Here is an 18,335-nt window from a genome sequence, read left to right on the forward strand (position 1 = left end):
TTGTTTCAGTGGAAGATAGAATTTAAACCTGAATTCCAAGCCATGTCTTTGAGATTTGCTCATTTCTCTAAGTTTCTCCCAGGTATACAGAAGATATACATGTTATGAAACATCGGTTTTTCCCTCGTTAATCAGTCTTTTGTTGCAGGAATCTGCCCCAGCTAAAAGATATGCAGAGTAGAGAGAAATGTTTCCCCCTACAGCCCCCAGTACTTAATTTTATTCACTAATTTCTGGATCTTGATTTATTAATCATTAAAAAGGTGCCAGATGCACCAAAATCACCCTGATAGAGAAAGAACATGTAGAGAAAAAGGGTGAAAGACTTTGTCTCACTCATCCATCTGGGTTATCTGTGCCTTTGTTTGCCTCTGACTGGTCTATTTCACAACTCTTTAGACACAGAAGTTACGTTGGAGAAAATTGATTGGAATGCAAATAATCTCTGTCCATGAAAATGCAAATTGGGTTTGTGTGGATATTGACCAGTTTTGCCAGTTTTGCATGTGTTTGTAAATGCATTTCACATTCCTTATTTGACCATAAATGTGTGGTTCTCTTTTGAACTCCTTGCAACATCTATTTATCACCGTATTAATTCCTGTGTTAAATAAAATCTTTAACACCTGTTTATTTTATATTGCATGAAAGTTGTAATTTTATCCTCATTTAAAACATATTCTTTAATGAATATAAACAGCAAACTTACATGATTCATTGAGGAACACATCTGAAATTCAAACATGTTCCTTTCCTTGCAAGTTTTCTCTCCAAGGACAGAATTGCATCCTTCCTGTGTCATCCATATAGTCATTGTCAAAGAATCAGTCAATCAAAGATGGCTTTGTAAGCTTGCTGAGTAAATAACAGAGTCCTGGACATTTTTGAATAGCTTTTTCTGTTCAGCCAAAAACGACTTGCAAGCCAAGGCACGATGGCTCACGTCTGTAATCTCAGCACTGTGGGAGGCTGAGGTGGGCGGATTGCTTCACCTCAAGAGTTCAAGACCAGCTGGGAACATGGTGAAACCCCAACTCTACCAAAAATACAAAATAAAAATAAAAATTAGCCGAGTGTGGTGGTGCACGCCTGCAGTCCCAGGTACTCGGGAGGCTGAGGTGGGAGGATCACTTGAGCCCGGGAGGCAGAGGTTGCAGACAGCCGAGATTGCACCACTGCACTCCAGCCTGGGCGACAAAGTGAGACCCCGTATCAAAAACAAAAAAACAAAAACAAAAAACAAAAACAACCTGACAAGCTTCTAAGGCAACCTGTTGTTCCCAGTGGTTACTCCGATTTACTGGTGGTGAATCCATAGGCGTCTGCAGCAACTTCAATTCTTGCCTCCAGAGAAGAAAGAATTCGACTGAGGGGCATAAAGCAGAAAAATAGACCAAGGCAAGTTTTGGCACAGGAGTGGAAGTTTATTTAAAAGTCTTTAAAACAGAAAAGAAAGTTCACTTGTAAAAGACCCAAGAAGGTGCCTGAAGGTCAAAAAGAGAGCTTTAACCTTGATCCTAGAGCTTTACAGGCTTGCCTCTTTCCCGTGATTCTTCCCTTAGGGTGGGCTTCCCGCATGCGCAGTGGCCTCCTTACGTCTGGGAACTGAGCGCACAGGGAGTTTAGGAAGTTGTATCCAGGCCCTTCTGATCCTGCCTTCCTTTTTTTCTGGTGGAGTGTCCCCGGAAGGTCATACTCCGCCAACTTGTCTCTTTGTGTACAGGCCCAGGAAGCTGCTTTCTCTGGCATCTGCATTCAATTAACACTTTAATGTTAACAGCTGTGGATCATCAGGAGCTTGTCCCTCCCTGGCGCTGGCTGCTGAATTATCATTGCTAGAGAGTCAGTGTGATAATTGTCAAACCATCCCCGGACATTCCTAGTGGGTGGGGGAAGAGCCCTCTCCTGCCCCACTTATGCCTATCTAACTACCTGTAACAATACAAGTAAGTTGCTAACACTTCGTAAGTAAGCATTACCAAAAGGAAAGTGAGATCTGTTTAGGGGGCTTCTTGGAGAGAAGACTTGCGAACAAAATTTGGTTTAAAAGAGGATAATATTAGTTCACCTCATCAGAGTGTATGCAAAACAAACTCTTCAATGTTTTTATTAAAATTTGACTAATGTCTTTTGAGACACCAAAATTTTGAAAATTTTAGTTTTTAGTTTTTATTTTTACAATTGTATTTTAAAAATTATAGGAACACAACTGTTCAGCAGCTTTTCTCTAGAGAGTATGTTGCTAAAATTTTAGGCCTTTCTTTTGACTGAATTTAATTTTATGTAATTACAGACTTTAGTATTTTATAGCTATAATACCATTCCAGTTATGTAAGTAATATTTTATGTAATTGAAATAATTATGTGGGAGGAATTTAGTCAACTCAACTGTATGACCATTCATGTAGTTTATAGAATGATAAAAAAAGTTTTAGACGTATTTCTATGTGAATGTGTAGTGTTTTGGCAAAAACAGCACCAAACTATAATCATGTAAGTAGCTGAAGGTTTTAATGATTTAATGAAGATTTAATTATTTAATTTAATTTAATAAATAATCTCCATTTAATAAATATGACTAATGATGTTTGTGGTAGCAAGTATAAGAATTTGTGTTTGTTGGCCGGGTGCGGTGGCTCACGCCTATAATCCCAGCACTTTGGGAGGCCGAGGTGGGTGGATCACCTGAGGTCAGGAGTTCGAGACAAGCCTGACCAACATGGAGAAACCCTGTCTCTACTAAAAATACAAAATTAGCCGGGCGTGGTGGTGCATACCTATAATCCCCGCTACTCAGGAGGCTGAGGCAGGAGAATCGCTTGAACCCAGGAGGCAGAGGTTGCTGTGAGCCAAGATGGTGCCATTGCACTCCAGCCTGGGCAACAAGGGCAAAACTCCGTCTCAAAAAAAAAAAAAAAAAAATTTGTTTGTTATCAATGTGATTAGTGTGGAACATTTAATAAAAGGTTACAGAAACCTAATGAGAGCTTATTAGGATGAAATACGTGTGTTTTACAAACTATTAATATTTCTCTTACTTGTGAATATGTTTCATGCATTGCCTGTTATTAACCTTATTAGAAAATGAGATCATTTTCATCAATCACCACTCAAGCATCATCTCCTTCCAAAGCCACCCTTGATGTCCACAAGACAGAATTAGATGCTCCCTCCTGTCTGTTCCCACAGTGAATCTGCCATAACTGCATCATAACTATTGTTTATCTGTGAGTACCTATCTATAGGTGTGGTAAATGGAAACAAAATAGATGTTGAAGTCAAACCAGATTTGAATTTCAAAATAACCAATTGCTAGTTGAGTGATCATAGATGAGCAAATAAACATTGTGAAATTCAGCAAGATGCACATTAAAATCATCATGGTATATACCATAGTATTATAGTATTGTTGTGAAAATTAAGAGAAATAACATATGTTGCCACCTGGAACACAGTAGGTGCCCAACTTTATTATATAAACATTTCCCCCTCTTCTTAGATTACAAATAAGCTATTTATATCTGTTTTATTCCATATTTACTATATAATGCTAAACATATGTTATAACAGAAGAGAAAGATGAAAATTACAAATGCCGTAGAAGTTAATAACATTTCCCACACCATCACATCTTGTTTTGATAAGTCATCATTAGTTTTCACTTTTCCCTCAACTTTGCTAGACATGCTGTTTTGACACCAGTGTTTTTTTAAAAAATGCAAACATTGAGCAATGTATGACCCTTGCAAAATGCTCCTGGTGTTTCTTCTTCACTATTTCCAGAGAGAGACTAATGTTCAAGCCTAATTAACTAGGTAAGGATAAAACGTTGGCCCAGGCAGAAAGATCTAGTTCTGCTTGTTCACAAAGTGTGGCCAAGGCAAAGGGGGCAGGGTGCCCAGAGACTGAGGCTTTGGAACATATGGAGTCACCAAGCCCTACCCAACCCTCTAGTTGGGTTTCTCACCACCCTTTCACACTCTGGCCAAACCAGACATCAGCCAGTCTCTGATCCTGCCACAGTCTCACCTTTTCATTTAAGGTTTCTTCTACCAGAACTGCACCTCCTCATATTTTGTCTTGTGATCTTTGTAACTCAACTCAGTTCTATCTTTTCCAGAAAACATTTCCCAAACCATTTACCTTTCTCTAATACCTCCATTCCATCCCTGAAAAAATGAAAACACAAAAACAAAAGCAATCTCTTACGGCCCCAGTTCTTCTCATTCAGGGTTGATAAAATACAGGATATCCAATCAAATTTGAATTTTAATAAGCAATGAATATTTTTTGGTATTAGTATCTCCCAAATAGTCGATGAGATATATACATACTATTTGTTGTGTGTTCTGCCTGAAATTCAAATTTAACTGGGCATCCTGTATTTTTATTTGCTAAATATGGCAATCCTATTCTCTTGTCTTGTGTTGTAGTACTCTATTATGTCACATGTCTTGTATTACACCGTTATTCACAATTGTTACTAGACTACACGTTCTCTGAAGCCAGGAACAGTGTTCAATTTTTTGGTTTCACCACAACCTTTACCTCACCCTTCGTGATGCCCCCTTACCGAATACTCAGCTCAGTGTCTTAAATGTTGTTGGGAGTACAGGAATCAAGTCCTCATTCATTCTTTCATTCTCTCTTTCACGTAGCAAATATCTACTAAGCTTGCAGTTTCTGGGGATATGACTTTAAACAAGAAACAGCTATTGTCATGAAGGAGCTCCCAACTCATTCAGGAAAACAGACGTGTCAGAAAGCAATTTCGTTTTATGGAGCCTCACTCTGTCGCCCAGGCTGCAGTGCAATGGCACGATCTTGGCTGGCTGCAACCTCTGCCTCCTGGGTTCAAGCGATTCTCCTGCCTCAGCCTCCCAAGTAGCTGGAACTACAGGCCCCCACCATCATGCCCGGCTAATTTTTGTATTTTAAGTAGAGACGGGGTTTCACCATGTTGATCAGGCTGGTCTCGAACTCCTGACCTCGTGATCCACCCGCGTCGGCCTCCTAAAGTGCTGGGATTACAGGTGTCAGCCACCGCGCCTGACCAGAAAGCAATTTATATCAGTGACATAAGTTCTAGAGTAGGGTGACATGAGAACACAGGGGAAAGGCACCAAGCCCAGTCTTTAGGGGTTAAAGGAGACTTCTGGGGAGGAAGTAACAGCAAGACGGAGACCTAAGAGTTAACAGGAGTTATTAATAATAAGGTGATGGCAGAGAGCGAAGACATTCCACACAGAATAGTTGGGAAAAAAAAACACTTGAAATAGAAAATGTGGCATTAATATTTGATTGATTAATCATATCTTCCTTTTAGCTCAAGCTTGTTCTGACTCATGCATGCAATGTCTTTGAGGCCTCGAGCCTCTTCACATTTTTTTCTCAAGGAATTCAGCAATGACAGTTCTTATTTCCCTTGCCACATCTGCCTTCTCTAAGCTCTAGGCTGGTTTTTATCCCCCATCCTTGGTGTAGTCTAAACTACTTCTTCAAGAATTTAGAGCTGAATGTGACCAGCTGTCTGGGCCCACCTCACCCTTCTCCTATTCAGTCTCACTCTGTCTGCTCCATCCAGTATTCTCCTGATTTTTTCCTCAGTTTACTCCTTCCAACTCCTGTTGCCTCACTGAGGCTGATGTCTATGACCATTGCTGCTTTCTGATCCACTCTTGTGTCACTCACTCAGTCTTCTGCATTTCCTACATGACCAAACCATATTCCACATAGTAGTGCTGATGGCATTCATAGGCTTCCAACTTTAAAAGTGCAATCACAAGAGAAAATAAATCACATCTCTGACAAGAAGGACTAAAAGTATAGGAAGAAACTCTCAGATGAAATCCACTTTAAAAAGCTGCTTCTAAACCAATGTCCTGCCAGGGGCACTGGCTCACGCCTGTAATCCCAACACTTTGGTGGGCTGAGGCGGGTGGATCACCTGAGGTCAGGAGTTCAAGACCAGCCTGACCAATATGGTGAAACCCTGTCTCTGCTAAAAATACAAACTAAGAGCTGGGCATGGTGGTGAGTGCCTGTAATCCCAGCTACTAGGGAAGCTGAGGCAGGAAACTCACTTGAACCGGGAGGCAGAGGTTGCAGGGAGCCAAGATCGCGCCATTGCACTCCAGCCGGGGCAATAAGAGCAAAACTCCATTTCAAAAAAATAATAAAAATAAAAATACTACAATGTCCTTTGTAGTAATCAGTCATTTGTAGTCATCTTTGCAGTCCTAACCTGTGCCTAGCATGAAGCAACCACCTAATGCAAGAATTTACATCTAATTAAATCTTTCGTTCTAATTAAACTTTGTTCTAATTAATCTTAAGTTATGGCCAGGTGTAGAATTAAACAAACGATGAACAGTAGCTAACTTTCTGTACCAAGTATGAAACCAGAAATTTTAAGTGCTCTACAGAGTTGTGACAACAGGAGATCTGCGATACCTTAATTTCATGTGTCAACTTGACTGGGCCACGGGGTCCCCAGGTATTTGGTCAAACATTGTGGGTGTTTCTTGGGGGTATTGTTGAGTGAGATTGGCATTTCAACAGGCAGACTGAATAAAACAGATTGCCCTTTCCAGTGTGGGCGGGCCTCATCCAATCATTTGAAGGCCTGAATAAAACAAAAAGACTACTGTCCCCTAAGTAAGAGAGAATTCTGGCTGCCTGGCTACCTTCAAATTGGGACATCAGCTCCTCCTCGGTCTTGAGCCTGCCAGCATGGGTCTCTAGCCAGGCTTGCTGACTCACCTCCAGATCTTTGAACTTGCCCACTTTCATAATCATGGGAGCCAGTTCCTCACATGTAATTCCACTCACTCATTCTTCTGCATTTCCTACATAACCAAACCATATTCCATGTAGGAAATTTATATACATCCTATTGATTTTGTTTCTCTGGAGAACCCTGACACTGATAATAGAGTAATGCAGGAAATAAAGCAATCAGAAGGTACTTTGATTCGAATACATGCCTTTAATTTGCCTTATAAATCTTTTACAATCCAGATATATACCATCTCCCTTGGTAATTAGTTCATCTGTGCTACATGTGAATGACTTAATTCTTACAGGTCATTTTTTCATATTCAATCTTAGGATCTTTGAAGAATACTCTCAATTTATTGATACTAATCCATTGGCTGCAAATAGCCACACAAATGTTCACCACATGCATATACAGGACTATGAAGCTTTGTATGATATGGGGTTGTATTAGGTTAAGTCAGAAAATAGGGAAAGGGGTTGTGAGTGCTGATATTCAGAAATAAAAATGGAAAAAACTTAGGTTAAAGCCAATTAATTCTCATCAGACCCTGTCGTGTTTCATAGTGTTGTACATAAGTAAAGTTTTGGAAAAAAACAGAAGAGTTGGGGACTTGGATGGGGAGGGGAGGAGGTAACAGTTTTGTAAGGAATTCAGGGACATCAAAGTACTAAATGTATGATGTTGAGCAGCATCTGCATCCTAGCTCTGCTACCTGTGCAGTTACACAGAGTCCTGCACTCAGGAGGACCCTGAATTGGCCTTAAAGCTCTGTCACTATCTTGAGATTCTTAATATTTTTTTAAACAAAGGACCCCAAATTTTCACATTGCACTGGGTCCCGCAAATTATGTAGTTGGTCTTGCCGCTAAGTAAAACTTTCTTAAGTTTAGTAACCAATTAAAAGTCAAAAGTAAATGTTTATTCAACTTTCTACCTAATGATTACTTTGATGTCCTAACAATAGCAAACCAGACTGAGGCTCCATACTCCCATGCTCTCCCTGCATATGGAAAGAACAGTTGGCAAGAGATGGCTGAGCAATAACCATCAAGAGCTTTGGATAAGTGGTTCTTGTACAGAACTTGAGAGAACTTGAGAAGACAGGCAAGTTCCTATCGTCAGTTCTTATAAGAGCGTGGATAGCTGCTTCTGAAATCAAGGACTAGACCTCTTATATTATACTGACATTGCCCCTAGATTGAAAATCCCCGATCTAGGAACTGAGGAAGGTTATTTGGCACTATTGTCAAAACTTTTCTTTATCATCCTTCACCCTTGACTCTGTCTAGTATAAGAAAAAGGAAATGCCAACAATTTGGGAGTTTATTACTTGCTGTACAAAAGTAATCACCATTACTCCAGGGATTAAGGTAGACCAAATAGCCTGTTTCCATGTTTTGCGCATGCGCGCGCACACACACACACACACACACACACACACACACACACAATCATATAAACACAAACATATATCAATGGACAAAGTGCTATTTATAGAGATATTATATTTAAAATAATCTGGATAGATAGTAAAAATGAAGGAATTTGGAAATGATTAGTATCTTTCATAAGCTTTCATCTGATAGGACAGAGGAAGGCACTATACTCAATTTGATAAATGGAAGACCTAAACTGCTAAAATGACAATACTCTTGATCAGCTCCTGAAATAAAATACTGCACCAACATTATTGCTGACTCACAACTGCCCTGAATGACTTGAACTCCACTCCTGCAGCAAAGTCCTTTAGCTCCACTCCCATACATTTCACCCTGTATACTCACTCTCTTTCTTCCATACTAAGTTCCAGACAATAGGATTGTATTAGTCAGTGTTGTCCAACGAAACAGAACCAACAGATAGAGAGGTGACTGATGACTGACTGATATAGATAGATAGATAGATAGATAGATAGATAGATAGATAGATAGACAGATATCAATATATAACAAGGAATTGCCTCATGAGATGATGAAGGCTGACAAGTACCAAAATCTGCAGCCAGCAAGCAGGAGACCCAGAAGAGCCATGGTGTAGTTCCAATCCAAAGGCTAGCAGGCTCAAGATCCAGGAGGAGACCAATATTTTAGTTTGGGACAGAAGGCAAGAAAGAGTCCATGTCACAGGGTCAAGGCAGTCAGGCAGGAAGAGTTCTCTTTTACTTGTAGGAGGGTCAACCTTTTGTTCTCTTCAGGTCTTCAGTAGATTGGATGAGGCCCACCCACATTAGGATGTAAAATATGCTTTTCTCAGTCTGCCAATTCAATTGTTATTCACATCTAAAAATACTCTCACAGACACATGCAGAATACTGGTTGACCAAATATCTGGGCATCCTGTGGCCCGGTCAAGTTAATACATAAAATTAACCATTTCAAGCATGTAACTGAAAGTATCTTGTGCCAGCTTCCAAGACAGACAGCCACCCCACTGCTTCAGACCCTTCTTTGTTCCTTCCTCCTCCGGTTGCCTGGAACATATATGCCACCATCTTGGACCATGAGATTAAGGAACATTGCTCAATCACGGCAAAGAAGTTTGAGGCCCTGGAGATTTTATGGAGAAGAGCCTCTATTTCAGCCCAGGACTACACATCCCAGTCTTTTGCATGAGAGAAAAGGAAACTTCCACCTTGTTTAAGTCACCATTATTTGGCAGGTTTTTGTCCTTCACAAGTAATTCTAATCCTAACTCATGTAACTCCCTTTCACTCCCACTGCACACAACAGGGTAGAATTACAGACTGCACAATAAATTAGATAAAATACCTATGATCAGAAAGGGAGAAAATTGTGAAAAGCCCATCAACTCTACAGGGAGGGTAATTTGTATCCTCACGGTAATATTTGCACAGTCTTTCACAACATTACTTCATTTCTTGCCAAAACTAACCTTGAGAAGCAGACAGAGCTAATGTTTTTATCCTCATTTTTCTCTCTGAATAATCTAGGATTGTCCCTGCTTAGATGATAATTTGGTTTTAATTGATTCTTCATATTAAGCTAAGCAAAACCAGTATCAAGTGAACAATGTAATAGCTTATTAAATACAATGCTATTACTTTGCAAACATTTATAGAGAGCTTTAAAACATCTTTATAAATATAAATTTAGTCTTAAAGCAAGATTATGAAGTAATAGTAAAATTTCACTTTAACATGATAGACACCAAAATGACTTTTTAAAATTTAAACTGCATTTCAATGGAAACTTATGGTTACAGTGAAACAGAATATTGGGCCATTTCTTTGTTGTGACGGTTTTTAAATAAAGCAAGGAGAAACACTATTATTGTTGTCACAATGCATGTTAGCATTAAGTCCCAGGAGAAATCCTAAAGCTGTGAGAACTATTTAGCTTTCTTTTAATCCAGTGTTTTTTAAACTTCGACTATGAAACAGTGTTTATCTTTGTTTGTTTGTTTGTTTGTTTGGAAATACTTAACACTTCAAACATTTGTGTTGAAAGAACAAGGTTTCAGAAATGCTATACCATATTCAAGTTCTAATTCTAATATCTTTAGTGAGAAGGAATTACCATATCTATAAAAATACGGGTTGCCCAGTTAAAACTGAATTTCAAATGAACAACAACTCTTTAAGCATAAGTATATCCTGTGCAATATTTGGGATATACTTACGCTTAAAGAATTGTTGTTCTTTATATCCCAAATATTGCACGGGATATACTTAAAAAAAAAAAAGTTTGTCTAACTTCTGAAATTCAATTTTAACTGGGTGCCTGTCTTTTCCCTGGCAACCCTACTGTCTTAGTCCATTTTGTCCTGCTATGATAGAATACATGAGACTGGGTAATTTACAAAGGAAAGAAGTGTATTTAGTCCACGGTTCTACAGGGTGGGAAGTTCAAAAGTATGGCCATGGCTTCTGGTGAGGGTGTTCTTCTGTGTCGTAACATTGCAGGACAGAGAAGGTCAAAGGGGAAGCAGACAAGTGAGAAGAGAGAGGATCAAACAAGAACAGGAACCTTGCTTTATAATAACTCACACTTTAGGGAACTAATCCATTCCCACAAGAACTAATGCAGTCTCATGAGAGCAAGAACCCACTACCTAGAAAACTGCATTATTCATAAGGCCATGCCCCTGGCCCAAACACCTCCCACTAGGCCCCGCCTCTCAACACCACCATATTCATGATCGAATTTCAACATGAGTTTTGGTGGGGACAGACAAGCCATATCCATAGGACCTACCTTTGATCCATTCCTAGGGACAAACAATTGCTAGTGCTTCTGATTCAGATTTCCTGACATTTAATGGGGCTTTACCACTAGACAAGATCCCATTATTAACATCACAGGCCTGGCCAGGTGCGGTGGTTCACACCTGTAATCCCAACACTTTGGGAGGTCGAGGTGGGTGGATCATCTGAGGTCAGGAGTTCAAGACCAGCCTGGCCAACATGGTGAAACCCCATCTCTACTAGAAAAAAAATACAAAAAATTATCTGGGCGTGATGGTGCACGCCTGTAATCCCAGCTACTAGGGAGGCTAAGGCAGGAGAATTGCTTGGACCCAGGAGGTTGCAGTGAGCCACCACTGTGCCAGTGCATTCCAACCTGGGTGACAGAGCAAGACTCCATCTCCAAAAAAAAAGTCACCGACCTGGCCATCCTGCTTTCTTTTCTGAAGCATTTCCATCTCTTTCGTTTGTCCATGGTCTGTACCCAACACTATCCATGTTCCCCTGCAGATCCATTCTCCACCCTTTCACTCTGCTCTGTACTCTGAAAGACTGGTTGTATGGACCCCAGCAACCAAGCTCCCTTGTTCTCTGGTTTGTACGTGGGCTTGGCCAGTGGGAGCCACCAGGAGAGGATGGAAGGACAGAAGGAGAGAGAAATTTTCTGCTAAGCCCTAGGTCAGCTGTGGCCCAGGTCCCTCACCAAAATACAAGTTTGTGAGGACGTCAGTGGTCCTTTGCTTGCCCTTGAAAGCCTAGGGAAGACTTCCTGAAGTAGTCACCCCAAGGACCTCATCAACCCTTCTTATTTCCCTTAACTCTTCCTCTAACTTTATAATAATCCCTTCATTACGTTCTCTTTTTATCACCCCTTCTTAAGGGTGCTCCTCTTTCCTCCCAAGATCCTGACTAATGCAGCGTAAGACTGAGATTCAGGGTAAATGGAGATTCCCTACTTGAACCTTAATCCTGAATCTCAAACTCACACCTAGTTTTGACAAACAGTCCTACTTGGGGAGTTTTAACACTTGACTAATAATAAAGAGGTCGTTCGTTTCCCATTTCTAGATAGGCTACTTAAAGATCAACAAAAGCCATTCAGTAGGCTTAATATAAACTATTGTTATTACCAGCACTTGTGTTATTTGGAGGTGGGAGTCAGCATACTTAAGTGCTGTTGACACTTACCTCTCTCTACTTTATAGAAAAGGAGATCATATAACCAAATCCGTATTTGCCCGCAGATCACAGTGACTCTATGGTGAGCCTTGTGTCTTGCTGTCTTTTGTTTCTCATTTTTTGGGTTTCTTTGCCTGGGATCTGAGATCTGACCAGCACGTTCATACTGTTAGTTTCCAGCACTCACAAATCCCTAAGATTTATTTGGCAAACTAGATATTGTCAGAATACTTAGGGTGAGATACAATAACCATTTAAATGATAAACAAAAACAAACAAAAAAGAATCCATCCTAACTTACCCAGGACCAATTTCTTGCTGTTATTTTCCCAGCTATTTTTAAATAATCAAATCACTGTAGTATCTATGGCATTTTAGAGATTGCAAGGTCTGTGAGTCATATCCTTATTTACAGGAATGATGGGAGAAAGTCAGCTTGTTCAGCATTTACTCCATTTATGAGAAATGTGCAGGCAAAGAAGAAGCTGGGGGAAATGCTGTTTCGTGTATCATTTCACCTTGTCCTACAATCTCTTTCCCTTTCACTTTTCAGGACTCAGACCTGAGAGAACAGTCACTGCCCAGACATGTTCAGTGACAGATACAACAGTAAAATATTTTGCAAAAGCAAATTCCTCCTCTTTTGCTGTAGAAAAGCTTGGTTTCTCCTTCATACACACTGAGTCCTTCTGCTCATAATGCTGGTCCTAAACGCCTTAATCCAAAAGCAGCCAATAAGAAGTTTTTAAAAGTCCATCTCCTTAGGGAAAAACTTTGTTTTCCAGTTTGTGTGACTCAGATCATCAGCTCATGGTCCTTGTCACAGCCCCAGTCATCTACGTGTCAGCACCGCCCCTTTTATCTCCGTCTTCAGCACTGCCTGAGAAGTACACACAAACGACTGAGCAGAGACATTTTCCAAGTTTCAGAGAAAAATGAAAAGATACGATTTTAACACTGGAACTGAATACTCCCTTAAGCATGAATTTTTCTTCTAAGGAGGATTTGTTTGTAATTATGAGAAATTAAGGAATATATTCCCAGTGAATTAAAACATAGGAGATTAGAACTGGAAGGGTATTCAGGGAATCTAGAAGTTCATGCTATCTGCTTTGTGAGTGATTTCATCTCTCACTTTGTACATTTCCTTTTCTATGTTCATGTTTGATGCGAGCTGCATTCCCAGCTCCGATTATTCTCATTCTTTAAAAATAAGAGGCGCTGGGCGCGATGGCTCATGCTTGTAATCCCAGCACTTTGGGAGGCCGAGGCGGGCGGATCACCAGAGGTGGGGAGTCCAAGACCAGACTGACCAACATGGAGAAACCCCGTCTCCACTAAAACTACAACAAACTAACTGGGCATGGTGGTGTGTGTCTGCAATCCCAGCTACTCGGGAGGCTGAGGCAGGAGAATTGCTTGAACCCGGGAGGGGGAGGTTGCAGTGAGCTGAGAACGTGCCATTGTACTCCAGCCCGCGCGACAGAGGGAGACTCCATCTCAAATTAAAAAAATAAAAAATAAAAAAATAATAATGATAGGCCAGGTGTGGTGGCTCATGCCTATAATTCCAGCACTTTGGAAGGATAAGGCGGGAGGATTGCTTGAGCCCAGGAGTTCAAGACCAGCCTGGGCCAACAAAGTGAGACGCCCATCTTTACAAAATATTTTTTAAAATAACTGGGCCTGGTGGTGCATTCCTGCAATCTGAGCTACTTGGGAGGATCGCTAGAGCCCAGGAGGCCGAGGGTGCAGAGAACCGGGATCACACGACTGCACTCCAGCCTGGGTGACAGAGCAAGACCCTGTCTCAATAGATAGATAGATAAATAAATAAAACAGAGAGGTGAAAAATACGGTTTTAAGAGTTCTGTTTAAGAGTATTCTGTTCCCATATGGAGTTTGTCAGCTCTAAAGCGGTAAAAAACAAGACGGATTGTAGACATTTTCATAAAAAGCAGGATTATTTGGTGTCACCCAATTAAATATGTTAATGGTCACAGCGGAGGCCGACTCAATCTGCCTTTTATTCTGCCAAGCTATTTGATACTGCTGAGGGCTTACCTATTTCCTGAGGAGAAAAATAGTCATTAAAATGACCTTACAAAGACAATGCTTGCAGGGATCATTTCTATAGCCCACTGCTAGAGAAGTTTCCCTGAACATGTGGAACACCAGAAACCACAGGCGGCGGTGCAGCGCTCTCTCCGGAGGCTGACACTGGCTCTGGGAGCTGCTTCACTGCAACTCCATTTGCCATTGAGAACCGTTTCGCTCTTCCTCTGGGAAAGTAAGAGAGAGAGGATGCAGTCTGAGGGGGTTCCCTTCTTGTGATACAAAATAATAACAACCATTGAGGACATCGCAAGTAAAATGTGTGTAACAACCCCATCTAAACAACCCTATCATCTTTCTACTATCGGTCTACCTAAATATGTATAGTATGAATAACCCTAGATAGCACTCTAATCAACTTAAGTTAGGTAACTTAGAAAACGCTTTTTTTTTTTTTTTTTTTTTTTTTTTTCCTTTTGAGACTGAGTCTTACTCTGGCGTGCTCAGGCTGAAGTGCAGCGGCGTGATCTCGACTCACTGCAACCTCCACCTCCTGGGTTCAAGTGATTCTCCCATCTCAGTCTCCCAAGTAGCTGGGATTACAGGCACACCACCATGCCCGGCTACATTTTTTTTTTTTTTTTTTTTTTTTTTTTAGTAGAGATGAGGTTTCACCATATTGGCCAGGCCAGTCTCAAACTCCTGACCTCAGGTGATCCATGCACCTTGGCCTCATGAAGTGCTGGGATTACAGGTGTGAGCCACTGCGCCCAGCCAGAAAACTCTTAAAACATGCTATCCTAGCAAAAAATATGTTACCCCTGTAATATGCTTAAAATTCTCCAATAGCTTTTCTTTGCTTTTAGGCCAACATTCTTAATGCGATCTTCAAGTTCTTGCCCTATTCTACAACTGTACCTTATACTATATTCTCCCTACCACTTCATGCTCAGCCATCCTGGCCTTCCTTCAGGTCTTTGAGCATGCCCCAGGGCCTTTGCACGTGTTTTCACTCTGTCTATGTTGTCTTCCTCCACCTGCCTTCTTTGCCTCTTTAGTTCTTACTCATCCATTAGATCTTAGCTCAGTAGACACTACATTAAGAAGCCATCCCAGACTCCCTCATCTCAGTAAGATTCCGTGTTTGTTTGTTTGTTTGTTTGAGATGAAGTTTCACTGTTCTTGCCCAGGCTGGAGTGCAATGGCGTGATCTCGGCTCACTGCAACCTCTGCCTCCCGAGTTCAACCGATTATCCTGCCTCAGCCTCCCAGGTAGCTGGGATTACAGGCCCACCACCACGCCCGGCTAATTTTTGTATATTTAGTAAAGACAGGGTTTCACCATGTTGGCCAGGCTGGTCTTGAACTCCTGACCTCAGGTGATCCACCTGCCTCAGCCTCCCAAAGTGCTGGGATTACAGACGTGAGCCATCGCGCCTAGCAAGATTCTGTTTTTAAGGTGCATTCATCAACTACATTTTGTCACTTATCTCACTTATGTGGTTGTCTTCATTATCTCTGGCTGCAAAACAAATCACCCCAAACTTAGCAGCTTAAAACCAGTATTATTGCCTCAAATTTCCTGAGAATTGGCAACCAGGGGCAGATTAGCTGGGTGGTTCTGACTCAGAGACTTTCATGAGGCTGCACTCAAGATGTCAGCCAGACTGCACGTTTGAAGTCTTGCCTGGGACTGGCAGATCTGCTTCCAAGTTCACTTATGTGGCTGTTGGCCGAAGGTGTCAGTTCCTTACCCTGTGGCCTTCTCCGTGGCAGCGGGCTCACCCCAGGGCAAGTGATCCAAGAGAGAGCAGGTGGGAAGGAAGCTCCAATGTCTTTCATGACCTGGACTTAGAAGTCACATGTTGTCACTGCTGCTTGATTCTATTTGTCAAAAACATGTCTTTAAGTCCAACTGACATTAAAGGGGAGAGAAATGAGGTTCTACCTCTTATGGGAACTTTTTGGTATGTTTTAAAATGACCCCATTTGGGTATTTAGATAAATAGCTACCTCGCTTACTAGACTAAGGGTTCCTTGAGAAACCAATAGAACCCTTGTTTCTAGTGTTCACTTTTGTGTCCCTGGTATCTTCCAGGATGCCTGGCAGAGTGTGGACATTCAATAAATATTGACTATATGAATTAATGAATGAATGAAACTTTGCACTTGAATCCCAGCTCTGAGAACTTTCTACAAATTATACAACATTAGTTTCTGGTTTTGGAGAAAAGGAATAATCACAGCTGTCTCTCGGGTGGTTAAAACAATACAGCCTATACAAAGCACCTAGTATAGTCTGGCACAGAAGGGGGTCATTCTTTCTCTTCCTCTTCCTTGCCTCAATCACACATGCAATCCATCTGAAGCCCTGCGGAGCCTACTTTCCCTTATGTCTTTCCCATCCCTCTTAGTCTGTTACTCCCTTTCAATTGCTGCTGCTCTTAGACTTGCCTTGCACATGCTTTTCTATTAGCCTTCTATCAGTTGCCTGTGCCTCTATTCTCTGTCTGGTACAATCCATCCCTAAATGTGCTAGGGACACATCATCTTTGTCATTTTTACATCTTCTATTGCTGTTGCTCTGCCCCGCACTAGCTAAGTGTACAATAAATTTTTGTTGAATAGAATTTCAGTTCCACATCTCTTTTATTTAGTTCCTTACTTGCACTAAGTTAATCATACACTCAAACCCAGGTACCAGGATGAGATAGAGATACATGCCCTGCCCATACCAAAGGTTATAAATTTTCTAGCTACGTGTAACCACATTCTTCTCATGTCTACACAAAATAAATGGCCCATAAATGGCAAATTCTTCAGTAGAGCGATTACAGAATATAATGTGAGTTACATTTTCTCTTAATTCTATCTCTAAAGCAAGCACTTTCATCCTAATACTATACTACTACTAACACCATAATACTTCTGTGCTCGTTTTTATGCTCTATAATATTGTCATTATTGCTAATAGCAAGAATATTGCAAATATAATTGAAGATAGAAAATTCTTAAATGGTCCGCATTATATAGATAATACGCAGTGGTAAATAAGATTAGTGGAAATTTGTCAAATTAAAGAAAAAAAAAGACAGATAACATAAGAAATTCCATCTTCTGACATAAGATTTCTCTGACATGCTACAAAAGTAGATGATATTTTCATGTTCTAATGAATAAAAATCTGCTTAAAATATATACACCTAGGGAAATGCTTGCTTTCGAGTCACAAACATATATCTTTTGGAGACAGTAAAAAGTCAAGCTAACACCAGCAAAGATAAGAAAACTATCAGTGACTCCTTAATGTAATAATAATTGTGCTCAAATATTTTTACTTTGTTAAACTATTTTCATTCTGGTAAAGCAAAGAGATTTTGGAGCCATATTTCCCAGCTTCCCATTTTCTAGAAGGGACTGTGACTGCTTGAATTCTGTAAATATATGCAATTGTCTTCAGATGAGCAGTGTCCAAAAACTAATCTTATGTTAAGGATGAGTAATTTACCTTTCTTCCTCCCATTCTGCTAACTTTGTATTTGTATTAACTTAGTGAACAAATCCTCCCTTATACTGGTGTTTATTAGCGTTATACTAAAAAGAAGAGGCAGGTTACCGAAACAGAAGGTTCTTCCAGAATACTAGAGACTTCCACCTTTGGTCAAATGTTAAAGCAGTGTAAGGGTGAATAGGCTCACATAACCTGAAAACTTTGAGGTCTATCGAAAAGCTTCATTTCACAAATGAGGAAATTGAAGATCAACATGCATAAGGGCCTCCCAGCTCTGCACCACGTGGCAAAAAACCTGTGGCCCTGCACCGTGCCTCCCTTCACATTTGACCAAACTGTCCCGAGACTTGTCTATCCCACAGCACATCAATCTCAGCACTATTGTCACATTGAGGCGTACAACTCTTTGTTGCAGGTGCTGTTCTGGGCAGGATGGTTAGCAGTATCCTGGACTCGGTCCTCTAGATACCGGTAGCACCCCCTCATGCTAGCTGTGGCAACAAAAACTTTTTTCCAGACACTGTCAAAGGTCCCCTGGGGGCAAAATCACCCCGTCTGAAAACCATTGGTTTATCTGAGGTCGTCCTGTTTTAATGAATTATTCC

The 18,335-nt window shown here is 40.7% G+C and overlaps 1 protein-coding gene and 1 non-coding gene across 2 annotated transcripts in view; both read left to right on the top strand.

Annotated features, from left to right (window-relative positions):
- The window catches only part of RWDD2B (RWD domain containing 2B), a 1,177,964-nt gene that overhangs the window by 990,151 nt on the left and 169,478 nt on the right, over positions 1-18,335 (top strand). The window lies entirely within an intron of this gene.
- Positions 14,271-14,484, top strand: LOC126951908 (small nucleolar RNA U3). The gene has a single exon (XR_007724736.1). It is a non-coding gene; the product is annotated as a small nucleolar RNA U3 (small nucleolar RNA).

Source organism: Macaca thibetana, chromosome 3, assembly GCF_024542745.1.
Source record: "Macaca thibetana thibetana isolate TM-01 chromosome 3, ASM2454274v1, whole genome shotgun sequence".
NCBI classification, from domain to species: Eukaryota; Metazoa; Chordata; class Mammalia; order Primates; family Cercopithecidae; genus Macaca; species Macaca thibetana.